This window comes from Nyctereutes procyonoides, unplaced genomic scaffold (genome assembly GCF_905146905.1).
Source record: "Nyctereutes procyonoides isolate TBG_1078 unplaced genomic scaffold, NYPRO_anot_genome, whole genome shotgun sequence".
Taxonomy (NCBI): domain Eukaryota; kingdom Metazoa; phylum Chordata; class Mammalia; order Carnivora; family Canidae; genus Nyctereutes; species Nyctereutes procyonoides.
This window is the reverse complement of record NW_026575036.1, coordinates 12,555,684-12,581,772: the sequence shown is the minus strand read 5'-3', so window position 1 is coordinate 12,581,772 and position 26,089 is coordinate 12,555,684. Positions and strand designations below refer to the sequence as shown.

General features: G+C 35.9%; 1 non-coding gene and 1 pseudogene across 1 annotated transcript; one reads left to right on the top strand and one right to left on the bottom strand.

Moving 5' to 3' along the window:
* Nucleotides 1-24,351, top strand: part of LOC129505498 (tigger transposable element-derived protein 1-like) — a 74,857-nt pseudogene extending 50,506 nt beyond the window's left edge.
* Nucleotides 9,356-9,428, bottom strand: TRNAK-CUU (transfer RNA lysine (anticodon CUU)). Its single transcript has one exon. It is a non-coding gene; the product is annotated as a tRNA-Lys (tRNA).
* Nucleotides 24,352-26,089: the final 1,738 nt, after the last annotated feature.

Genomic DNA, 26,089 nt, shown 5'->3' with positions numbered 1-26,089 from the left:
AAGAATACTTCGAGAAGCATTACTTTATTCATTTGTTCAGATGCTGAGGATGAGAAGACAAATGTGAAATGGTCCTGGCCTTTCACATGCCAAGTGAGGGGCAGGAAGATAGGGACTGGGTGTGGCATTTGTATTGAGAGTGGGACTGTTGTCTCATGTTCTTTAAAAACGACCCCCAATCAGTTCTTAATTTATTTGAAACCATGCCAGGGAAGTGGTGTCAGTGTGGTGTGTGTGTTCAATATATGTATATATAATAAAGATGACACATAAGTAATAACAAATATAATTATATATACCTAAGTACATATAATTTATGACTTCCCACCATAGTCACAGATTAAACATTTAGGTATAATTTATATCTTCACTCGGTATTTATGTATTCATCAACATAGATAATACTACATCATGCGGCACTATCGACTGGTTTTTTAAAGTTTACTTAAATTGTGTGCTATTGTATGTATCATTCTGCCATTTGCTTTTTGTGTTTCAATCTATGCGTTTGATAATTCACCTTAATACATCTATCTCTAGTGCATTCTTTTCATTTTTAAAAAATATTTATTTCTTTATTATTTATTTATTTATTTATTTATTTATTTATTTATTTATTTATTTATTTTAGAGGGAGAGAGAGAGAGAGTAGGAGCAGGAGGGGCAGAGGGAGAGGGAGAGAAAACCTCAAGCAGACTCTGTGCTCAGCACAGAACCCAATGTGGGGCTCAATCTCACGATCCTGAGGTCACAAGGGGAACCGAAACTGAGACTGATGCTTAACCGACTGTACCACCCAGATACCTCTAGTGTGTTCTCTTCAGATGCTGTATAGTATTCCAGTATATGACTATGTCATAATTTATTAATCTGCTCTTCTATTGAATGCCATTTCTACTTTTAAATTGTTTTCATTAGAAACCTGCAATAAATATCTTTACACCCATCTCCTTCCACACATGTCAAATTTCCTCCCAGTTATATACCCACCAGTAGAACTGCTAATTTAGAGATTATGATGTCAACTTTATGAGATATTTCACAATTGCTCCCCAAAATAGCGGTACCAATTCACATGTTTACTAGCTGTCTATGATAGTTACTGTTACTCTTGGTACTGTCATTATTTAAATTTTGCCAATCTGACATGACATCTCACTGTTATTTTTCCCCTCTAATTATTGGTTAAGTTGAGCATCTTTTCATATGTTTAGTATTAGGTTACTTTTTATTTGAATTGCCTGTTAATGGACTTTGTTCATTCTTCTATTCAGTTACTTAGAAAAATAAATAAATTCCTTTGTCATTTATATGAGTTATAAATATCTTTTCACATTCTGTGGTTTCTTTTTTCAGTTTGTTTTTGTGTCTTTGTTAAACATAAGAGGGTTTTTTTATTTATCTTGGTATCATCAAATTTACCAATCTTTGGCTCTACTTTTTGTGTCTTGTCTAAGACATTTTTCCACATCTAAATGTTATGAAGATATTCCATATTTTTTACCAAAAGCTGCTTTTAACATTTAGATCTCTAATCCATCTGGACTTTATTTTTGTATATGGTGTGAGAATGGGATCCAATTTTACTTTATTTTTATCATATGGTTAACCAATTGTCCCAGTACCATTTATTGAACAGTCCTGCCTCTTCTCATTGATTTGTAGTGCCACCTTGGTCATATTTCAAGTTTCCACATATGTTAAGTGTCTGTTTCTAGGCTCTCTATTATGTTCCTTTGGTTTATTCGACTCTTCCTATGCCAATACCACACTGTCTCATTTTCTATAGCTCTATAAATTCTTGATTTATTGGCTCAGACAAATTTCCCCCTCCCCCCAACTTATTCTTCTTCAGATTTATTTTGGCAATTCTTGATTCTTTGTGCTTCCATATTAATTTTGAGATTGGCTTGTCAATTTCCATAAAGTCTCATATTTTGCTTAGAGTTTTATTTACAGGGTAGTTTGAAGGGAAATCGACATCATTACAATTCTTGAAGGTAGTAGTGCTAACTGTATTCAAATATTTTTTTGTTCTTCAAATATATTTAATTTTCTTCTTAGAGATCTTAACTATCATGTACTAGGTTGATCACCATGTATTTTATATGCTTTTCTTTCTATTTAATTTTCTGGCTGGTTTGTGGAAATGACAATGATTTTAGCATGCTGATTTGAGTCTAGTAAACTTATCAAACTTTCTTATTAATTCTAGTAGCTTGAAGAGTTCCTGGTTCTTCTTTGTTTAAAATCACATAGTTTACAAATAAGGGTAGTTCTGTTTCCTTTTCAAATTTTGTACTACTTAATCTTTTTCTTCTTGTATTGCATTGGATCAGACCCTCAACATGCTGTTGACTATAAATGGATATAGTGATATCCTGGTCTTGCTGCTGGAAACACTTCTAAAATTTCACCTTTGAAGTGTGATATCTGTAGGCTTTTCATAGATATTCTTTACTACAGACTATTCCTAGTTTGTCATGATGGTTAATTTTGTGTGTCGACTTCGGCTATCAGGTGCCTACATATTTTGTGAAGCATTATTCTGAGTACATCTGCAGTACTGCTTCTGCATAAGATTAACATATTTTAAAAGATTTTATTCATTTATCCATGAGAGGCAAAGACATAGGCAGAGAGAGAAGCAGGCTCCCTGCATGGAGGCTGATGTGGGACTCAATCCCAGGACCTGGGAATCATGAACTGAGCTGAATGGCAGATGCTCAACCCAGAGCCACCTAGGTGTCCCTGGGTGGTGTCCCAAGATTAACATTTAAATCAGTACAGTGAGTAAAGTGGATTGTCCTCCCTAATGTAGGTGGCCCCATTCAATCAGGTGACAGCCTGAATAGAACAGAGGGTTATCCTTCACTGAGTAAAAAGGAATTCTTCCTGCTTGATTGCTTTCAAAATGGGACATCAATTTTTTTTCCTGCCTTCAATATCAAACTGAAACTGGCTTAAGACCCTACCAGCCTTCAAGCTGCAACTATATCACAGGCTCTCTTGGTTCTCTGGCTTTTGGACTTGGACTAGAACTACATTATTAGCTGTTCTGGGTCTCTAGTTTGCCAACTGCAGATCTTGAAACTTGTCAGCCACCATAATTGCACAAGCCAATTCCTTATGATAAAACACAGATACATCCCATTGATTCTGTTTCTTTGGAAAATCCTGACCAATGCATTTGCAACCAGGTTTTATATATGCATCAATTTAATCATGCTCACCACTGCAACTACCCTTTAGAAGCCACCAATGCATTTCATCTGAGGTACAGCCATTTTCTTGGAACTAGTTTATCCCCTTTCACTGGCTTTCCCATAAATTACACTTGCACTAGTATAGATTATTCTTTACACAGTAGCCAGGGAGGTTATTTAGAACACAAATGAGAACCTTGTCATTCTTCTTCTGAATACCCTCCAAGGTTTTTCCATTACATCCAGAATAAAATTCAAAGTCCTTATTTTGGCACCCAAAACTGTATATGATCAGGGTTCTAGCAATCTCTCCAATTTCACTTTCTATCTTTTGCTCCATCATTCTGTCCAAGTTACTGCTTCTTATGTGTACCAGGCATGCTCCTAAATGTTCCTCCTTAATCTTTGATCCAAGCAAGACTCCTACCTTGGAGCCTTCACACTCACGGATCCCTCTGCCTGATGTGCTCCCTCACTAAAAACTTTGTCTCACTTCCTCACTTCATCCAAGTATCTGTTCAAAATAGCACTCTTCATTACATTCTACCTCATTATCCTGCTTTGGTTTTCTTTGTAGCAATTATTATGTCATGACGTTTTATAATTAACTGTTTATTTGATTATCTTTCAATTCATCCACTTGAAATGTAAAATCTATGAGGTGGAGGAATTTTATTTATGTGATATTCCCCATTACCTGGGGGCAACGCCTAAAACAAAGTAGATGCTAAATCAGTATCTATTAAATAAATAAATAAATAAATGTGTCAATATTTTACCTTTTCCTGCACCTATGATTTAATTATGTGCTAGTAAGCCTGGTAGATTTTCTGATATTGAAACAGCTTTGTACTCCTGGAACAAATACTACTTGAACATGATGAATGTTTAGTTTTAATAAACAGTTAAATTCACTTTGTAATATTTTATTTAGAATTTTTATATCCATTTAGGAATTATTCTGTAGTTTTCTTTTTTAATAAAGTCCTTGACTAGTTTGGGTATCAACAGAAAATTAGCCTCATAGATTGAGCCAGCAAGCTTTATTTTTACTTTTATCATAAACAATTTATATAAATTAACAGATCTCTGTTTTTAGAAAGTTTATTAAAATGCACCTATAAAGATGTCTTAGCTTTGTGTCTTTGGAGCAAGAGATTTTTAATTTCTTTAATAGTTACTGGTTTATTCATGTTTTCTATTTTTGCTCCAGTGAATTTTGGTAATTTTAATCTTTCTAGGAAACTACTGTTTCATCTAAACTTTTGATTTACTTAGTATGTTCCTATTGTTTTTTATATCTGTATTATGTCTATATTTATGTCTCTTTTTATTATTAACTATATGTACTCCTTATTTTTAAATTTTTTATCAAAGCTCTAATTTTTAGGCCTATTGATTCTCTATATTATTTCTTTACTTTCTACTTATTAATTTGTGCTCTTATCTTTATTACTTTATCATTTATGCTGTTTTTATTGTTTTCCTTTTTTTTCTACATTCCTGAATTGAATGCCTAACTGATTTGTTTTAAATCTTTTTAAAAATTTTAAATATGTTAAAGTCTTTACTTTTGCTACCATGTACCCATTTTGGTATATCCCTCAGGTATTCCATATAGTATTACTTTTATCATTATTTATATTTAAATATTCGCCTAACACATGAAGTATTTCAAAATTCAAACATATATGGGTTCTTATAAATTATTTTTAATTTATTTAAAATTACATAAATTTGGTTTTTATACATTTTATATATATTATATATAATATATATTATGTGTATGCCTTCTTTGGAATATATATATATATTTATATATTATATATATTTGGTTTATTTATATTAATTTCTTTTTTTTATTTTTATTTTTATTTTAATTTATGATAGTCACAGAGACAGAGAGGCAGAGACACAGGCAGAGGGAGAAGCAGGCTCCATGCATCGGGAGCCCGACGTGGGACTCGATCCCAGGTCTCCAGGATCGCGCCCTGTGCCAAAGGCAGGCGCCAAACTGCTGCGCCACCCAGGGATCCCCTATATATTAATTTCTTATAATTTATTAAGATGTCCTTGGTGGCCTAAAAGATAGTCAATTAAAAAAATATTTCATATGGACTTAGAAGAAATGTAAATTTTTAATGGGGGGTATAAAGCTATATAAATTTTACTTAAAGCTTCAATATCTCTTTTGGTTTTGTCTATTGAATACAATTTGAAGATCATGCTATATGTTCTTCATGGATCATGACTTATTACGTCATGTATATCCTCATTTCTATTAATGCTTTTTGCTCAAGTTCTATCTTATCTGATATTAATGTTAATATAGCAGCTTTGCTAAATATTTGTATACTGTATCTTTTATCATATCTTTAATTCATGGCATATAGAAGTTAAGACACTTGTTCCAACTCATGCAGCTAACGAGCAAAATACTAAAACTTGACCCAGGCAATTCAATACCAAAGCCCACATTCTCAACTGCTAAGCTATGACACTTCCTGGCATGTGCTTCCTATCTTGTAGCCCAGCAGACCAAGTCCTCAAACCCTTTCATTCTATTGAATTTTTCACAGAAATGTTTATCTTGAGTTTAATATGCTCTAGGTTTTTCCCCCTTTTTGTGGTATCATTGATATGCACTTTTTGTTCTGTTTTAGACCTTACTTACTAATATTTTACCCTTACCAACGTCCACAAGTTCATCCATATTGTTGCAAATGGTAGGATTTCCTCCTTTTTCAAGACACATTCCTGTGTGTGGATGCATCACATTTTCTTTATTCATTCATCTGTCGGCTGACACTTAGGCTATTGCCATGTCTTGGCTATTGTGAATAATGCTGCAATGAACATAGGAGTGCAGCTATCTCCTCAAAGCAGTGATTTCATTTTCTTTCGATATATATACCTAGAAGTGAAATTACTGGATCATAAGATATGTCTATTTAAATTTTTTAAGGAACCTCCACACTTTTTTCCATAGTGGCTGCACTTGTTTACATTCCCTTCACCAGTGCACAAGGTTCCTTCTGCTCCACATCCTCACCAGCATCGGTTATCTTTTGTCTTTTTGATACTAACCCTTCTAACAGGTGTGAGATGATATCACATTGTGGTTTTGATTTGCATTTCCCTGATGATCAGTTATGTTGAGCACATTCTCATGTAGCTGTTGGCCATGTGTATGCCTTCTTTGGAAAAATGTCTAATGTCCTTTGCCCATTTTTAAATTGACTGATTTGTTTTTTGGCTATTGAGTTACATGAAGTTCCTTATCTGTTTTGGATATTTTCTTCTTCTTGGATATATGATCAGCAAATATTTTCTCCTATTCCATATGCTCCCTTTCATTTTGTCATTTCTTTTGCTGTACAGAGTTTTTAAGTGTTTTTTTTTTTTTTAAGATTTTATCCCAGAGGTCTGTTAAGTTTGCTACAATCCTTTTTTTGTTTATTTCTGCTTGGTGCTTAGGCTTTTGGTGTCATATCCAAAAAATCATCTCCATAACCAGTGTCAAGGAGATTTCCCCTTTTTTCTTCTAGGAGTTTTACATTTCCAGATCTTACATTTAAGTCTTTAATACTCTGAGTTCATTTTTGTGAGTGGTATAAGACAGAGGTTCAATTTTATTCTTTTGCATTTGAATATTTAGTTTTTCTAACACCTTTTATTGAAGAGACTATTGTTTCTTCATTGAGTGTTCTTGGCGCCCTTGTCAATATTAGTTGATCATACATGCATGGGTATATTTCTGGGCTCTTGATTCTGTTTCATCCATCTATGAGTCTGTTTTTATGCTAGTACCATACTGTCTTCATTTCTATAGTTTTGCAATATAGTTTGAAATCAGGAAAGGTGGTATCTCTAGCTTTGTTCTTCTTTCTCAAGATTATATTAGCTATTTGGAGTCTCTTGCTGTTCATTACAAACTTTCTATTTCTTTTCTTACAAGACAGCAAGGCGTTCAAGCATATTTGTCTTTTGTTTTCTGTTAATTGCTTGTTTGCTACATTGTCAGTTTTTAAAATATTTATATCCCCCAATATATAAACTCTGTCTTCTGTTTTTTTTAGTTTGACAGCTACATGGATTCAATGCTCCATATTATGGTGTTTTTTTTTTTAATACATTAAGTTCTTGGTTCACTGAAAGTTTTCCTCTAGAAAATTATCTTTACTTGTTCTTGAATAAATTTGGACAGATAAAATTCTTAGTTTATACTTTCTATTTCTTGTCTGTGTTCTAGAATTCATTCTTTCTATAAACTTTTCTGTAGTCCACCTTAACTATTATCTTTTTAACAAGAGACTCAAGTATTTTTTTTATTTTTAATAGGTAGAAAACTTATCAGAGTGTGTTTCTGTTTGTTTTCTAAGGCAATTTTTCCTAGCTTATGCTATACATAACCCCTCAATCTAAATATCTAAGGCTACTTATAGTGCTATAAACTTCTCTTTAGGGGATCCCTGGGTGGCGCAGTGGTTTGGCGCCTGCCTTTGGCCCAGGGCGCGATCCTGGAGACCCGGGATCGAATCCCACATCGGGCTTCCGGTGCATGGAGCCTGCTTCTCCCTCTGCCTGTGTCTCTGCCTCTCTCTCTCTCTCTCTCTGTGACTATCATAAATAAATAAAAATTAAAAAAAACTTCTCTTTAATTATATCTTTTAAAAAATATGTATCTTATTTATTTATTCATGAGAGAGGCAGAGACATAGGCAGAGGGAGAAGCAGCCTCTCTGCAGGGAGCCGGATGCAGGACTCGATGATCCTAGGACCCCAGGATCATGCTGAGCCAAAGGCAGATGCTCAACCACTGAGCCACCCAGGCATCCCTCTTTAATTACATCTTTAAATATTTTTATTCTTTCATAATTTATGTTTCATTCTAGTGTTGATATTCTATTAGATCGTTCATATTTGTTTTCCAGGAATAACATTTTCAAATTCTTCTAATCTCTTTTTAACTTTCTATTCTATTTTGCAAACTTTACAATACTTTTTTAAAGATTGTACTGATTTATTTCTTCATTTATTTGAGAGAGAGAGTAGGTAGGAGGAGGGGTAGAGGGAGAGGAAGAGAGATAATCTCAAGCAGACTCCATACTGAGTGCAGAGCCAGTTGAGGGGCTCCATCTCACAACCCCGATCCAATGACCTGAGCTGGAATCACAAGTCTGGAGGCTTAACTGACTGAGTCACCTAGGTGCCCCTCCCTTTACAATATTTAATACCCCTCACTGTTTTCAGTATATTCTCTTTTGTGCTGCAGCCAGTGAGGCCATTATGTCTATGATAGTTTCGTTTTCTCTTCCACTTCTTTTTAGCTTGCCAATTCAAATTACATTACATTCTGCTGCCTACCCCTACTTTTCCTACACTCGTATGTCTTTTCCTACACTCGTATGTCTATACTTAGAATTCCTATTTAATGGAAGCAATAACTTCCTAACATTTTAAAATTCATGGCAAACACTGTTCAGTTTTTAAATGGTTATATATACTATATTTGAATGATTTTATGGCAATTTTTTAAAAGTTCCTATTTAAATGAAGTTACTTCTTCCAGAACTAGCTATTTGTAGGGTGATATGTTTGTGGGAAGACTAGGGCTATATTCTAGATCACAAGGAATTCTGATGATACTAATCTGTATTAGTGAATTACTCTCTCCAGCTGATAGAGATTGATATTTCAGGGCTTCTCACAATGCATTCTTTTTACTCTACCCAGTTTTCACCAAGAAACTGCTTCGGGCAATATAGCTTATCTTTGTGTTTCTATTTCCTCACCCAGCTCCACCTGTCCTTTCTTTTTACCAAACCTTGTCTAAGGAGGCTTTTGAAATTAAACAATTCATCTAACTATGCTGCCCCAACAAAGAGTTGGTCTTTGCCCACCTTCAGTTAGATCCACAGCCTCAGGACCCTCCTTCAGCATCTTCTTGCATCTCTGTTTCAAAAGATTTGGTAGCCTTCCTTCTGTCAGGCTTCAGAGTTAAAAGTATCTCTTAGTGTCAGGGAAATGAGTTTTAGGTTTTTATTTCCTGTTCTTTTTCTTTACTTGTGTAATTTCTAAGACAAGAGGATGAGAATATCTTCTTCATTTCATTCATTTACTTTTATTTTTATTTTAAGTGAGCTCCATGCCCAAAATGAGACTTGAACTCACAACCCTGAGATTAAGAGTCTCATGGTCTACCAACTGAGCTAGCCAGGCACCCCCATTTTATCCATTTAAAAACTGTACATTCTGTATTTAAATTTTAAAGAGTCTCTATGGCAGAAAACTTTTAAATACTCCATTTTAATTTCTCACTGCTTTGATTTCTAACTCTTTAGTCACATTCATTCCTTTCTTTATGACTATTTACAACTTATTTTCAATCCTGTGCAATTGAATTTTAGAAATAAGGGCATAGTCCCTACAAAGCATAAAAAGCAATTTACTTTAGAGCCTTGCCTAAAACCTCTGGTATATACTTAAGGATGCTATTAGTCTTCTTTTTTTTTTAAGATTTATTTATTTATTTATGATAGACATAGAGAGAGAGAGAGGCAGAGACACAGGAGGAGGGAAAAGCAGGCTCCATGCAGGGAGCCCGACGTGGGACTCGATCCCGGGACCCCAGGATCGCGCCCTGGGCCAAAAACAGGCGCTAAACCGCTGAACCACCCAGGTATCCCCACTTATTAGTCTTCTAAATTATCACTTCTTAGTCTAGAATTACAATTAAGAAAATTTTATAATTATATGCTCAATAGAAAAATCACAATGAAATTGTGAAAAAACTTTTTCTCTATGATAAGCAGCAAACACCATGATGTATAACATACAAATGAAATGTTACAGTTAATTCCAAAATACACATATCGCCATAAAGATCATTGTACAAAAGTTATGCTTGTGTGAAATTGGGAAGCTGATATAAAAAGGTATTATTTTGAAACACCAAGGCAACTGATAATGAAAACATGTTCTCATACATTTTCAAATCAAGGACTGTAGCCATTAGAAGTGTCTTTCCCTTTTGTCATTTAAAGAATCAAATATGTTTAGATTTTGATAGGCAATTTAAAAAAATAAAATGTTAGTATATCACTTTGGAAGGGGGAGGCCCAGGTCCATGACACATTTCAGGCTACATTTTATGGAAGTATAGGGTTTTATTAAACTTCCTGTTTCTGCTGGCTGCTTGCTTGGGTAGCTGTGGAGGGCCATGTGATTATAGCAAATGCTGGATGTAAATTTATATCTTTGGCATAAAATGAAAGATAAAATTATCGGAAATCTGAAAATGTTTTTGCTTGTCTAACAATTTGATCTTAGAAGTTACTGTATACCACCTTAGAGAAGGAGAGGGACAGAATTAATGTCAATAGTCTAAATATTGGCTTGGGCTCCTGGCAAGTTTTCCATGAGAGGCAATGGAAGTGCAATTAATGCTTACCAGGAAGAACACTCAGATATTCTCCATCACAGGCCCACATGTAATCTGTGGGCTGGAAAGGGTTGAATGCTGGGTCCCCAGATAATTAAAGCAACTTGGCCCAAGGTAGCCTTAAATCGAGACTCTAGAACTCAACAATTCTAGTTAAATTAGTAAAAAGTAAGAGTTTTAAATTTACATCTCAATTTTTGAGGATGAAAATAACTGATCAACACATGCACACAAGAATGGTTTCCCACTAAATGAAAAACTCTGCCCTGATATGCATAGTTTCTTTTTTTCATACTCAAACTTCTAGGCACTTATAAATCAGATACCTTTGTTCTCTAACAATAAGGTTGTTGCCACAGCTGCACTAGTTCCATCTCCCCCTTCTCTGATTTTAGGAGGGACTAGAAACCAGTGTGGTTTGTTTTTGTACATAGTGACTTGGCCCAGATCACAGGAAGACCACAAGAGTCTGATAACACATTTGGACTCAGACTCCACACGCAAAAATAAAAACATACGTCCAAAAACCACTTTTTCACTCTCACTCCTATGCTTAAAACACCAAAGTTGTTGTTGTTGTTGTGGCTGTTGCTGTTGTTTCTGTTTCCTGCTCACACTACAATGCCCATGGTGGTCAGCTGGCTCTCTGCTCCTCACTCTCTACCTCCTGAGGGGACAGACAGTACTGCTGATAACTGAGTGCTGCAGAAGAAGAGGGGGAGCACATTGTCCCTTAAAGCTTCCACATGGAAGGGACACATGAGACTCCCTGTCACATTTCATCAATGAAAGCAAGTCACATGGCTTTGTCTGAGTTCAAGGCGTTGGATATTGGAAATGAGTAGTACAATTTACCACTTTCTCTTTTTGTAACAGGCTGGGCACTTGAGGTATTAAAACATTTTTTTCGGACTATGTTCTACAAAACCTGAAAAGCAAAGCTATTTCCTTCTTCTTTCAGATGACAAATAAATGCACCTGGACCACTGTAAAGGAAATAGAAGTAGTAATTAAGTAAAAAAAAAGGAATGTTCTTTGAAATATGGCTGCTTTTAGAGGCATCCAGTATTTCAGAACATGAAATGCCATGGAGGCATACCAGTCCACCTTCAAAGCTTTTAAAAGGCATTTTTTGGAAATTATTCACTTTATGATTGCCTTACTCTTCTCTGACCAATCTTCATCAGTCTAAACCCAACTGACACCCCTAGAAATTATATGATGCTAGTTTACTTTCATTGTATATCAGTAAATTATTTGAAGCATTTTATTATAGACTTGTTTATTTAAGAAGCAATTATGCCAGCCAAAGAATTAATTATGACACAGGGCCTGCCCTTGAGAAGTGAGGGTTTAGGTGGAGGCAAGGTTAGAATGGAGAATATACACAGCAATTACTTAAGGGTTGTATGCCAAAGCATTTCCAAAGCAAATGGGTTTTAAATTTATTGCATTTGTTGAATCCTTCTTCAAATGAAATTTTATGTGTAGGTCAAAGTTATGAGACACATAAAAGCAGAACTCCTCTGACTGAAATACGAATGGGACATCATAAATCTCTCCTGCTAGGTCCCTTATCTTACTTCCTTGCAACCCTTAAGTTTCCTCTATGGAAGTTCCTGGGGGTTTTAGACTATAGCTCAGGGAGAAAAAAAAATAGGCTTTCCTAATCCCTACTCTGTATATACATATGTTTATTTTGTCCAAATAGTTGAGAACAGATATATTTAATGTGTACTAGCCGTTTCCTGCTATGTGTTGGGAAGGCCGTGCCACAGACTAGAATACAATTTTAGAATTGAATGAGGGATAAAAAGAGGTAGATAGGATCCCTGGGTGGCGCAGCAGTTTGGCGCCTGCCTTTGGCCCAGGGCGCGATCCTGGAGACCCGGGATCGAATCCCACGTCGGGCTCCCGGTGCATGGAGCCTGCTTCTCCCTCTGCCTGTGTCTCTGCCTCTCTCTCCCTCTCTCTCTGTGTGACTATCATAAATAAATAAAATTTAAAAAAAAAAAAAAAGAGGTAGATAAAAACGAGTGAGGGATCCCTGGGTGGCGCAGTGGTTTGGCGCCTGCCTTTGGCCCAGGGCGCGATCCTGGAGACCCGAGATCAAATCCCACGTCAGGTTCCTGGTGCATGGAGCCTGCTTCTCCCTCTGCCTATGTCTCTGCCTCTCTCTCTCATTCTGTGTGACTATCATAAATAAATTAAAAAAAAATTAAAAAAAAAGGAAAAAGATTAAAAAATGTTTAAAAAAAAAAAAACGAGTGAAAGATGACAGTAGCAAGTTTCTTTCTCATTCTATTGCTGATCAACAAACCAGATGTTCCAAACCCAAACTTCTACGGATAACTTTTTGTGATAATTACTGCCAATTTTGTTCCTCAATTCTTCCCAACTGACCACATCAACTGGTGTATACTATGGACACTATGCAAATGTCTACAAAACATTTGAAGATTTCACATATTTAGTAGGAGGTCTTGTATATTTTAGGGCATTCCACATAGGTCTTAGATTGTGATAAGTATAAGATAAGCTCACATTTTTAGAAGCTGGCTCTTCAAAACCAACCAAATTCTAAGAGACCAATTCAGTTTTGTCTTAGCAAAATCTGTGAGGTAAGTACCTGAGTATAAAAGCTATCTGAAGGTTTAGATATTGGGGTTTTCCAGGAACTAGATGTTGAGGCTAGAAAAGAAAATGATAACCTCACTAATTTATTCTGTATTCACTTTCTTCTTTCTGCTATGTAAGTACTTAACAAAAATGATAGAAAGTTCATTTATAAGGGCAGGAAAATAAATATGCATTTTTTTAGTTTAGTTTAGAATTACGGGGTTCTAGAATTTCCATGACACAGTTCAGATATGTAGGGGTTATATAGATGTCTGATATTTATATATCATTTTTGTCCTGCATGGTCAGATAATGCATGGACTTTATCATCCATTTGATTTAGAGGAAAATATCTTAAAAAGAAGTCAGCCAGAAATATGAACAGGTTATAATCCATGGGTAGCAAGGTGAAATTAGATTAACCAGAAACACAGAGCTTTCAACTGAGAAAAAAATCTAGGGAAATTAAAGAGGAAGGGTAGTAAAAATAGCTTTTGTTTAAATGTTCGAGATAAATTCAGCTTCCCAACTAAATATGTGTTTGGGAAGAAACTATAAAGAAGGAGAAAGTCATAGTAATTTGGAGGTAGAATATTATTAACACATGTTCCTTGTTGGGAGGATACACATTGATATTGATGTGTTGTTCCAATTTGTTTGCAGTCCCTCCAAACTGTCTGAGACAGCCACTACATAGGGCCCCTACGTATGGTTGGGCAAGTTGTGCATTGCAAAGAGAAACATATCTAAGAGAGTGACATGGATGTCATGGATTTGCATATTGATTATAACAAGACTCCAAATTTTTAAAAAAGATTTATTTATTTATTTATTTATTTATTTATTTATTTATTTATTCATGATAGACATAGAGGGAGAGAGAGAGAGAGGCAGAGACACAGGCAGAGGGAGAAACAGGCTCCATGCTGGGAACCCGACATGGGACTCGATCCCAGGATTCCAGGATCGCGCCCTGGGCCAAAGGCAGGCACCAAACGGCTGAACCACCCAAGGATCCCCAACAAGACACCAAATTACTCGAAGGTGTCATATGTGTTAGCAACAGTCCTACTATCTGTTATTTTAAAAGTGTTAATTCTTCTGTAGAATCACTGCAACTCTATCGAAGCAGTTCCTGGGCAACAAGAATCAATCATTCCTCATTTCCTTTTCTCTTCAGGCTCATAAATGAAGTCTAAAATGTTCGTTAGAAAAAAAAAATAAATAAAATGTTCATTAGATCTTTTGAGTCTTTGGCATTCTAAAAGATGGCATCCAAAAGTTTGGGAATAAACCCAAAACAATCTGCTTTACTAACACAAGATGGGGATTGAGTCATTCCAAACACAAAAAGAATAACTGGACTTGGCAAAGGAAATTATTTTTTTCTGGATTGTTTACTGGCACATAGTAGCCACTCAAGGAAATATTTCTGGAATCAATTAGTGCCCATAGAAGCCATCATCTCTAGAATCATCCAAGGTCACCTTCATTTCAGGATCAGTCCAGTAGCTAAGTATTGGCAACTCATGTAGAATATGATATAATATTAATGACTATACTGATGATGAAACTAATCATACATTATAGTGCTTTATATAGATTCCACCAAGTGATCTTTACTTCATATCCATAGTTTTCTAAAACAAGATTGTTCTCTTACATCTAGTCAGCTCTTCTTTTTTCTTTTCAGTTAGCCCAATGTCCAGTGTCTCACTGGATCTTCAGGCACACTTGACATTTTCATCAAGAGAAGGAAAATCATTTCAAGTCCAAAGGATAAGCACCATCATGCTAAAAGGTCATAAAACACTAGGAGTTGCTCTTTAGCCATAGATTTTGAAGATAAGTCCAAAGAAAACATGGGACATGGTTTGGAACAAGCTTGCGTATACTTCATCATCAGGGCTGTGGTACACAGTATGAGAAGGCTTCAGGGGGAATTCAAACACTAGTGGAAAGGAGGGTTTTGCTTGCATTGGCTATAACAAATATGTTTTTACAATAAACAAATGGGTGGCCATAAGACATGCATGTCTGATGTTGAAGGAAAGCCTGTTTGCACCAAATAAATTACAGAAACAGTTCAAGAGCAGTTCATCCTAGTGAAAATATTATCCCTGAACTACTGGCAGGGTTAGTGTCAGGTTAGGTTATCTTTTGTATGAATGCCAATTGCACTCGCTAAAACTGCCTAAGGGCGGTCTGTTGTAACTTGTATACATTTCAGTGTTTTTCAGAAACCATCCGCACTTTTTTATTTTGGTTACACACAAACTCCACTTACTTTTCTCCTCTAGGGATAGACTTCTTCCCCTGACTATTCTTGAGCTTGGAAATCATCCCACTGCCCTCATGTCCTCCTGCCCTACCCTATCTTATGTGACTACATTTCAAATGAATGCCTGGGATAAAGGCCAGGCTGATGGTTGCCAATCCTGTACAAATCACAGAGCAGACATAACTGATCCAAAGGGCATCATTTATTCAAAGCCCAGTACCTTAGTTCACCGAAGGTAAATGGTTTGTAAAATAGAGCCAGCAAAAACAATGAAGTAAGAATCTTTGGGGGGCATTAATTTCATAAAAAATTTTGAAAATTTTCAGACATTTGTAAACTTTGGCTCTCTAGAACACTACAGGAATTATATGTTATTATATTAAAATGGAATAATTCAGCATGGCTTCTGATCCCTTTGTTGTCCAAGCCTCTGCACACAAATGAACACAGAATTAATGGAGTGGCTAACAAGGTAGATGGACACTTCCCAGTGGCTGACAATACAGCCTTCAGAATCAGCAATTAGCACTTCCATTGCCATGATTTTCGAAGGGTTACAAAGAGAACAAAAACTTCAAGTCAATAGTCTATCACAAAGGATTTACTGAGCACTCACAATTAAGAACAGGTATCTGAGAGAAGTTATCTATAGATTGACTCAGTTACCTTTTTGTCCCATAAGGTAATTTAGAAATAGGTGTCTGTCATATACTTGGTGTTAATGTTTATAATGGCATATCTTTCTTAGACAAAACATCCCTTTTTAATATTTTTAAATAGTAGGAACAGATGTTCCTTCTTTCTCTGCTTGCAGTACGTTGGTGTTTTAGTGGGAAAAGCCTAGAGCTTCAAGGCAAAAGAGCAGGATTTGAGTTTCAACTCTACCACTTAATAACTGGGAAAATTACTAAAACTCTCTAAGTCTCAGTATCTTCAACCATAAAGCAAGAATGATAGAAATAGCCTCTTCAAGCCTTACATAGATACAATTTTTCATGCAGGATTGCTTTTTGCAATCATGACACCTAAGTGAACACTTGTCAGTGGGGCATGATGAGAACCAGTGGAGCAAGATAAAAATACAGCAGCATGGGTTCCACAATCAGTGATTTGGATGTAGTAGATGGGGGTTAGGCCAGGGCATGCCCATTTAAAAATACCACAGTAGACCGAGGTTTGAGAACTAGTGCTTAATATATAAGAACCTCCTCCCTCTCCTTCAGCATGCTTCTACGAATGTAATTCACGCATCTTCTAGAGATATTTGGCATACAAATAGAAACTTGATTTCCATGAAAATCTGTGATAATCCATCTACTAAAATCTACAGTAAACTGTAACAGGTTCTCACCTCTAAATATGAAAATCCATGGAAATGCAATCTACCTAGTGGTAAGAATTTGAATTAAGGTATGGTAAGGAAAGTTGATATTAATTCATTAAATTATCTTCCATGTCATTGCTAATGTTAGGGGATATATGTTAATTAAACTGACCAATAATTTTGTAGAATCTGCAATTCTAAAAATGATATATTAGTCAAATAGTGTGAAGAACAAGAAAAAATGGTAGTTTTTAATTTCGTTTTTCATTACCATAGATGGACTTAATTGTTAATAGCATCCCAACTCCCTCTTAATGCTTCTCGTAGGTTTATAGTTACTGAGGCTGACTTGATATGTTCTTTAAGCATTCTGAACTGAATCTTTCTGAAGTACCAAAAAAAAAAAAAAAAAAGATCAGTTACCATTTCATTATTTTTCATTCTCATTCACCTCTGAACTTCCTGGTTTTGTCTGGGCCAAAGTAAAATTGCCAAAACACCACGGGAAAGGCTGCTCTCACAGTATTTCTGGCTCACCAAAAATTTCTTGAGAAAGCCAGTTTCCATGAGATTTCAGTTCCAATTTTACAGACCCAAGAAAACTCAGGATAGTTCAGATAAAGTTCAGATAAGCATTCAAATTTTCAGTTACTTGTGCCAGATGAACCACTAAGTCATTTGACATGTTCACATCACTGTTGTAGGGAAAGAAAAAAAACTGACTAGAATTCTGATCCAAAATGGACAATTTTAAAGGAGGACAATACACCGAGAAGCCACTAGAGATTAATGGATAATTTGATTAAAAAAAATAAAATTCAAAATAAAAATAATAACTCCATGGCTTATATTTCAGGTATAAATGGGGTTTGAATGAAGTAACCGAGTAACAAACATTGAACAATAGCTTGTCTGAGAAATGCTACTGTAGCAACCAACACAAAATACAACTTCCAGAGGTAATACTTTGCCCACCGGTTTATTTTTCTTAGCTCTCTTCCCCCTCCTTCCTTCAAAATGGAAATGGTAGTACGAGTACCATTATACGTTCCAGGAGGCATACTGCATTACTAATCCCAGGACCTGAAAATTCTCCCAGTATCAATTTCTCCTCTTAGCATGGGATGGGACAGGGAGGAAAAAAGATTATTTCAACTTTCAAATAATCGTGTAAAAACTTAGCTTTGGGGTTAGAAATTATCCTCTGAGGCAAGAAATAAATTCTGAATTCTCACAGGGTGAGTGATTTGACAACAAATTTGCTCACCAGAAATCAAGATCCTCTCATAACCGTCAACAAAGAGAAACATTACATGCACATCAGAGTCTCATTATATATAACACAACCCACTGGGGTGTAAAGTTTGGTATAGCAAGTTTGGATCCCATCCAAGAAGATTCAGTTACTGTAAGTGCCAAAGGGAATTGCTCTCACATGATTTCACCTATAATACTTTCTGTGGCAGGAGGCCTGAAGAGAGTGATACAGCAAAACTCTATCCCTCTCAGATATGGTAACTGAGTACTCTAGGCAATAAGAAACTGGCAATAAGTACCATTAAAAAGGAGTTTAGAAAGTTCATCATTCTACTAAAATTTTTACCATTTTCCCCTCCCAGGAGATAACATGAACAGTAAAAGCAAATCAAATCAGCATTTTCCTCACCCAGAATAAATCATCACTCTTCTTATCTAATGGGAGACTACCTACTTGCAAAGATGATGGATTTTTTGGATTTTTCAGTTACTGAGTTTATAACTACACAAACATTTTTAAATACGTATTTCCATTTTGAATTATTTAAGTAAGGAAAAATTGATTAATGCTTACTTTAAAAGTGCCTGTTATATCTGTTTTCTTTTTATTCCACCATTCTGCCACCCAACTTGGAAACTGAACTACTCATTATTTATCTGTATTTATCACCCATAGTAAATAATTCTTGATTCATCTTACAGAGGATAGACCTGCCTTCCAAGTATAAAAATATATGCCTCTAAATATTGTCTGTTTTCAATTTTCAGGAAGAAAAAGATGCCCCTTAATATTGTTAATTCTTAAATGTTTAGGTCATATATTTTCCATAGTGAATATTAAAGCTCAAATTATTAGTAATTTATGGCGTTAATGAAATTTATATTTAAACTCTAACTTAATACTCATATTTTGAAAGAAATGAATTACTCCAATATATGGGAAAGTATGCCATAATTGAAATATTATAAAAATATCAATTAGTATAACTTAATATTCAGTAGAATGAAAATCACTTAAACAATTCAGCATGTTCATCTAACCAATAATAAGTTTGACTTCTTTCTCTTCCCTCAACATGCATTTGAGTAGGAACATGACTTATAGTAAATAATGAAGTAAGAGGTTATAGAAATCAAATATCTTGGGAAAAAACATATAGATCTAGGCCATAAAATTTTAAATCATTAGTTATCTTTAATAGAGCATCTAGTATTTGTTAAGCACTACCAAATGTCAGGCACTCTTCTAGGCATTGTACATATGTTGTATCATTTAATTTTCTTTAAACATTACAAGAGCAACTTCAAAATAGGTATTATTATTATACCTATTTACAGATGAGAAATCTAAGGTTAAGAAGAATGAAGCTAACTTGACTGTGTTCGTGCATCTGGCAGAAGATAGAATTGATTTTTAAATCTAGGCCTGTTTAAACAGAAACAGACTCATAGATACCAGAAACAAACTGCTGGCTTTCACTCATTGTACAAATGACCCCTACTGCTATTCATATATTGCCTTTACTGCATATGAAGGATTATTTTCTTCTCTGTTTTTAATTTCCTTCCTGCTATAAGAGAGGAAGAAGCAAAAAGGCAAATAATGCAATGATTATAGTACTGGGATACTCCATGAAACAGGTAACCTGAGCTATGCAGGTCAAAAAACAAACTGGAAACAAATAATAAAAAGATAAGTAAGTGGAAAATGCACTAGGGTGCAGACCTTTGAGCTATGTAGAGTTGATGATCTTTGGTGAGTTGGGGATAGAGGCCAGTGATGTGAAATAGCAGGATCCCAAAAAATGGTGTCAGCCTTTAAGACTACTCAGAGAGACTATCTGAGAGGCTAGATTGGCTTGACTCAAGAATGGAACCAGCCTGGCTATAAAGTTTGTGAATAGGACTCACACAGTGTGAATAGTACAGGGAGACAGACAATAGTAAGAATCCTTGAAAGGCAATAACATGCTCCAGAACTAAGAGCCCATCTTGAACAAGTGACTCCATCTCTTTTTGACTCATTTTTCTCATCTTTAAAACTGTAGAGTACCTGTCTTTCTTCATAGGATCACTGAGTGGCTGAAGTAGGACAATGATATGAAGGCACACTAAAAAGAATAAGAACTTTCTCCACATAGCTACTGTGGTTCCAGAATGTGCTCTTTTAGATCTCTGCCTACAGATAAAGGCACTAAATAGGATTATTCTTTAGTTTGATAAGAAAATCACTGCACCTGCTTTTGGATTCTTTCACAAATGCTTCCTAAAATTTTTGTAGAAAATATTTTATTTCTACAAATGAATTATAATGTTTCAAAAGCAAAAGGAAGGAGGAGAAGAAGGAAGAGGAGGAGGAGAAGAAGAAGGAAGATGAAGAGGAAGAGAAGGAGTAAGAAAAAGAACAAGAAAAAGAAGAATCGTCCTTTGGGGGAGATGGGGAGGTGAAAAGGGTTGGCAGGGAATAGCAAAGTAAAGATCCCCTATAAGATAAGAGAAAACTAAAGCCCAGGAGAGAAGTTTATAGGGAATGATCCAGAAATTCCTCACCCAGTGAGCCTGAAGCTCTCACAGATTTCTGAGGTGATAGAAGGCAAAAGTGCAGGGAATCCTAGGCACAGTGGCAACCAGCTGGGAGTTCAAAAACTTGGAAGAGGAAGATTACAAGCTGCTATTGGCAGGAGGGGGTGGCTCACCAAATTGGTGGCTCACCAATTCCAAGTTGGAATAATTGGAAGCACCCTCACCACATCGGTCTTGGTAAGGTTGTCTAATGTCCAAACTCATAGTAAATTCAAGTTGAGAAAAGAGGCTAAAACCTGAGCACCCCATTAAATGCTCCAGCCAAAGTAAAGTAGAATAGACCTTAAAAAGGTTTTGATAAGAAATCTGTGCTGGAAAACTCACATTTTGATGAATTTTAAATTTTCCAATAATTTCTTTAAAACATTAGTTATCTTTTAATACAGCACGTATATTTAAATGGGGTAGGAAAAGTTTACTACACAGAAAAAAGGAAAAGGTCACTACACAGAAAAAATTTGATGCTGTCTCTAATGAACTGAGAAGAGAAGGAATTTGTTCATGTCTCTACTGAGATAGTGGAAAAGAGCTGAAGGTCCTACCAGTTGGACGATACGACCGTGGTGATAGTTGTTTTTAAGTGATATTATCTATGAATCTCCAAGGTTAACTTTGGAAGGAAAATCTCAAGTGAAAGAGGCAGCTGATCAAGCAATTTCTAGTCTTGCTCCCTGGCTTTCTCGCTTTCACTCACGGTACCATTGCATTTCCATAATATCAGATGAACTGTTGTCAAGGCCAACTGTGCCCAGGAAAGCAGAACACTCTCTTCCATTAAAGCATGGAGATTGTGTCAAAGGGTGTGGTCACTGAGTCCAAGAGCCACTTTGACACAAGCCTAACTGAAAAGTTGAGGGCAGAAGAGTTTTAATAAATTGCTGTTCCTTTTTGTCTTTTCATCATCCTTTTCTATAGAACCTAAAGGAAATACTAGAATTGCAGCAAGAAGAGATTTGGTGAAACCTCAGATTCCTTATAGGTGAAGAAAGCTATGATGTATTACTCCTTTCCTGTTTACCACACACACAGAATTGCATTGCTACAGTAAGTATCAGATTTACCAGTATTCACAAATCCAAATACAGGCATTTGCTCCATTGTGCTTCAGAAATAATGCATTTTTTACAAATTGAAGGTTGTGGCAACCCACATCAAGTAAGTCTATTGACACCATTTCCCCAACAGCATTTGCTCACTTTATGTCTCTATCACATTTTGGTAATTCTTGCAATATTTCAAATATTTTCATTATATTTCTTACAGTGATCTGAGATGAGTGATCTTTGATGTTACTGTTGTAATTGTTTTGGAGCGTCACAAACTGTGCCCACATAAGACAAGAAACCTAATTGATAAAGGGTGTGCGTGTTCTGACTGTCCCACCAACCAGCTGTTTTTCCATCTCTTCCTTTCCTCAGACCTCCCTATTCCTGAGACACAATATTGAAATTAGCCACTTAATAATCCTACAGTGGCCTGTAAGTATTCAAGGGAAAAGAAGAGTCGCACATCTCACACTCTAAATCAAAAGCTAGGAATGATTAAGCATAGTCAAGAAGGCGTGTTGAAAGCCGAGATAAGCCAAAAGCTAGGACTCCTGTGCCAAGCAGTTAGCCAAGTTGTGAATGCAAAGGAAAAGTTCCTGAAGGAAATTAAAAGTGCTACTCCAGTGAGCACATGAATGATAAAGCGTAACAGCCTTATTGCTGATACGGAGAAAGCTTTTAGTGGTCTGGATGGAAGATCAAACCAGCCACAACTTTCCCTTAAACCAAAGCCTAATTCAGAGACAAAGACTCTAACTCTCTTCAATTCTAGGAAGGCTGAGAGAGGTGAAGAAGCTGCAGAAAAAAAGTTGGAAGCTAGCAGAGATTGGTTCATGAAGTTTGAAGAAAGAATCTGTCTCCATAACATAAAAGTGCAAGGTGAAGCAGCAGGTGCTGATGCAGAAGCTGAAGAGAGTTATTCTAAAGATCCAGTAAGATCATTAATGAAGGTGACTAAACAACAGATTTTCAGTGTAGACAAAATAACCTTCTATTGGAAGAAGATGCCATCTAGGACTTTCATAACCAGACAAGAGAAGTTCATGCCTGGCTTCAAAGCTTCAAAGGATAGACAGACTCTCTCATTAAGTGGTTAATACAGCTGATGACTTGAAGTTGAAGATAATGTTCATTTACCACTCTGAAAATCCTAGGGCCCTTAAGAATTATGCTTAATCTACTTTGCCTATGCTCTATCAATGAAATAACAAAGCCTAGATAATAGCACATCTCTTTGCAACATTGTTTATTGAATATTTTAAGCTCACTGTTAAGACCTACTGCTCAGGAAAAAAAATTATCTTTCAAACTAGTACTGCTCATTGACAATGTACCCGGTCACCCAAGAACTCTGATGGAGATGTACATGTCCAATATACAAATGTACAATGTTCCTGCTAACACCATATTTATTCTGCAGCCATGGATCAAAGAGTTATTTTGACTCGCAACTCTTATTATTTAAAAAGTACATTTTATAAGGCTATAGCTGTCATAAATAGCTATTCTTCTGATGGATCTGGGAAAAGTCAACTAAAGCCTTCTTGCAAAGGATTCACCATTCTAGATGCCATTAAGAACATTAATGATTTGTGAGAAGAGATCAAAATACCAACAAGAAAAATAGTTTGGAAGAAGTTGACTCCAACCTCCATAGGTGACTTTGAGGGGCTCAAGACTTCAATGGAGGGTGTAGGAAGTAACTGAGGGTGTGATGGGAATGGAATATTACTCAATCATTAGAAATGACAGATACCCACCATTTGCTTCAACGTGGATGGAAGTGGAGGGTATTATGCTGAGTGAAGTAAGTCAATCGGAGAAGGACAAACATTATATGTTCTCATTCATTTGGGGAATATAAATAATAGTGAAAGGGAATAGAAGGGAAGGGAGAAGAAATGGGTAAGAAATATCAGAAAGGGAGACAGAACATAAAGACTCCTAACTCTGGGAAACAAACTAGGGTTGGTGGAAGGGGAGGAGGGCAGGTGGTGGGGGTGAATGGGTGACGGGCACTGAGGGGGGCACTTCATGGGATGGGCACTGGGTGTTATTCTGTATGTTGGCAAATTGAACACCAATAAAAAATAAATTTATTATTAAAAAAAAGGAATAGCAAGAGAATTAGAAGTGTAGCCTGAAAATGGGACTGAATTGCTGCCATCTCATGATAAAACTTTAATGGATTAGGAGTTGCTTCTTATGCATGAGCAGAGAAGGTGGTTTCCTGAGGTAGAATCTACTCCTGGCGAATATGCTGTGAAGATTGTAGAAATGACAGAAAGGATTTAGAATACTAATCAACTTAATTGATAAAGAAGCAGCAAGATTTGAGAGGATTGACTCCAATTCTGAAAGAAGTTCTGGGTAAAATGCTCTCAAATGCTATCAGATGGCACAGAGAAAATGTTTATGAAAGGAAAAGTCGATCAATTAGGCAGAATTCACTGCCTTATTTTATGAAATTTCCACAGACACCGCAACCTTCAACAATCACCATCCTGATCAGTTAGAAACAATGAACATCAAGGCAAAACCCTCCACCAGCAAGAAGGTCACAGTTCTCTGAATGCTCAGATCATGGTTAGCATTTTTTTTTAGGAATAAGGCATTTTTAGGTACGTACCTTGTTTTTTTTTTTTTTTTTCAGACACAGTGTTATTGCACCCATGGTAGACTACAGTGAAGTGTGTACATAGCTTTTATATGCACTGAGCAACTAAAAAAATCATTTAACTTGCTTTATTGTAATTGTCACCTTAATGCAGTAGTCTGGAACCAAACCTATAATATCTCCAAGATATGGCTATATGTTTAAGTGATCTCTGAAGACATTTTGCAAATCATGATTATTATCCTTCTGAGTCTGAGATACATCTCTGACCTTGCACAAGACCTTCTTACTCTTATAGTCCTGGGTACATTCTACTTGTAGTCCCTGTCTACACACAGTAGACACTCATGTTTGTACCTGAAATGTGGTGACTCATGAGCCAGTGGTGCACTGGAGTTTGCTCAGATGTGCCATGAATCCAGATTGTACACATCTTTTCCCAAGTCTATGTACAGTGACCTCACTTTGGTAGCTTGAGATAGTCCATGGTGGAAACTGTCCAGGTGATTTTAACCATTCGGAATATAAGCACTTTGTTTTCTCCTTCCTTTTTATTCCATTTAGTGTATAAGCTGTTTTATATTTAGCAGCAAGTCTTTCATGTGAGAATTGTACTTTGAGTAACTATATTCATCTTTTTAAAAATTATTTTTAATTTATTAAAGAAAGTAATTATTCTGGACATGTCTTTTTATATTATTTTGGACATTATTTTTGGAACAGAATTATTCCTTTGCTTGGTTTGTATAATGAGTAGTTATCAAAAGAAAAAATAGTATTTTAATTTTGCCAAAAGTTTTATTAAACAATTAGTAAAGACTCTAAAATTTCCCTTTTTTAATGACCAGGAAATTAAATTGTTGGTTTGTAAAATTAGAAAATAGGTTTGTGTACTAGAAAGTTACTTTCATTGCATTGAAATTACCCATTTGAGGAGCTCTATTACTGTCTGACAAAATAATTGCTATTTAAACCAAATGCATAATACTTTTTGTCTAAAATGGGCTTTGTGATTTTAAATATGAACTTTCATTTTCCAGAACATGCATTAGAGAGATTACAGTCTTTGGAGGTTCAATTAACTGTTTAATGGGGGAGAATGATGTTTCTTACTCTTCAGGAAGCAGTAAAGTGCTATGCTTAGGAGGTGAGGCTCCAAGGCAAACTGCCAAGGTTCTAGCCCCAGATACTCCTTTTATTATCTGTATGACCTTAGGAAAGTCACTTAACTTCTCAGTGCCTTGGTTTCTTCATATGTAAATGAGGATGATAATGCCTGCTTTATTGATTTACAATTTGGATTAAATATATAAATACTGTGTGTTTAAAACACTTGAAGTGGGCAGCCTCAGTGGCTCAGCAGTTTAGCACCGCCTTCAGCCCAGGGCCTGATCCTGGTGACCTGGGATCCAGTCCCACATCGGGCTCCCTGCATGGAGCCTGCTTCTCCCTCTGCCTGTGTCTCTGCCTCTCTCCGTGTGTGTCTCTCATGAATAAAATCCTTAAAAAAAAATAAATAAAACACTTGGAGTGATGCCCAGTACTCAGTAAGTGATAAATGCTCCTTCTCCTCCCCCACTTCCTCTTCCTCTTCCTCCTCCTTCTTCTTCTGATCTCCAAGCCCAGAATCTCACACATACTGGGTACTTAATAAACATGTCTGAACTGGTTAATTAAATGATCATTTATGAGCATGGAGCAAAAGAACAAAG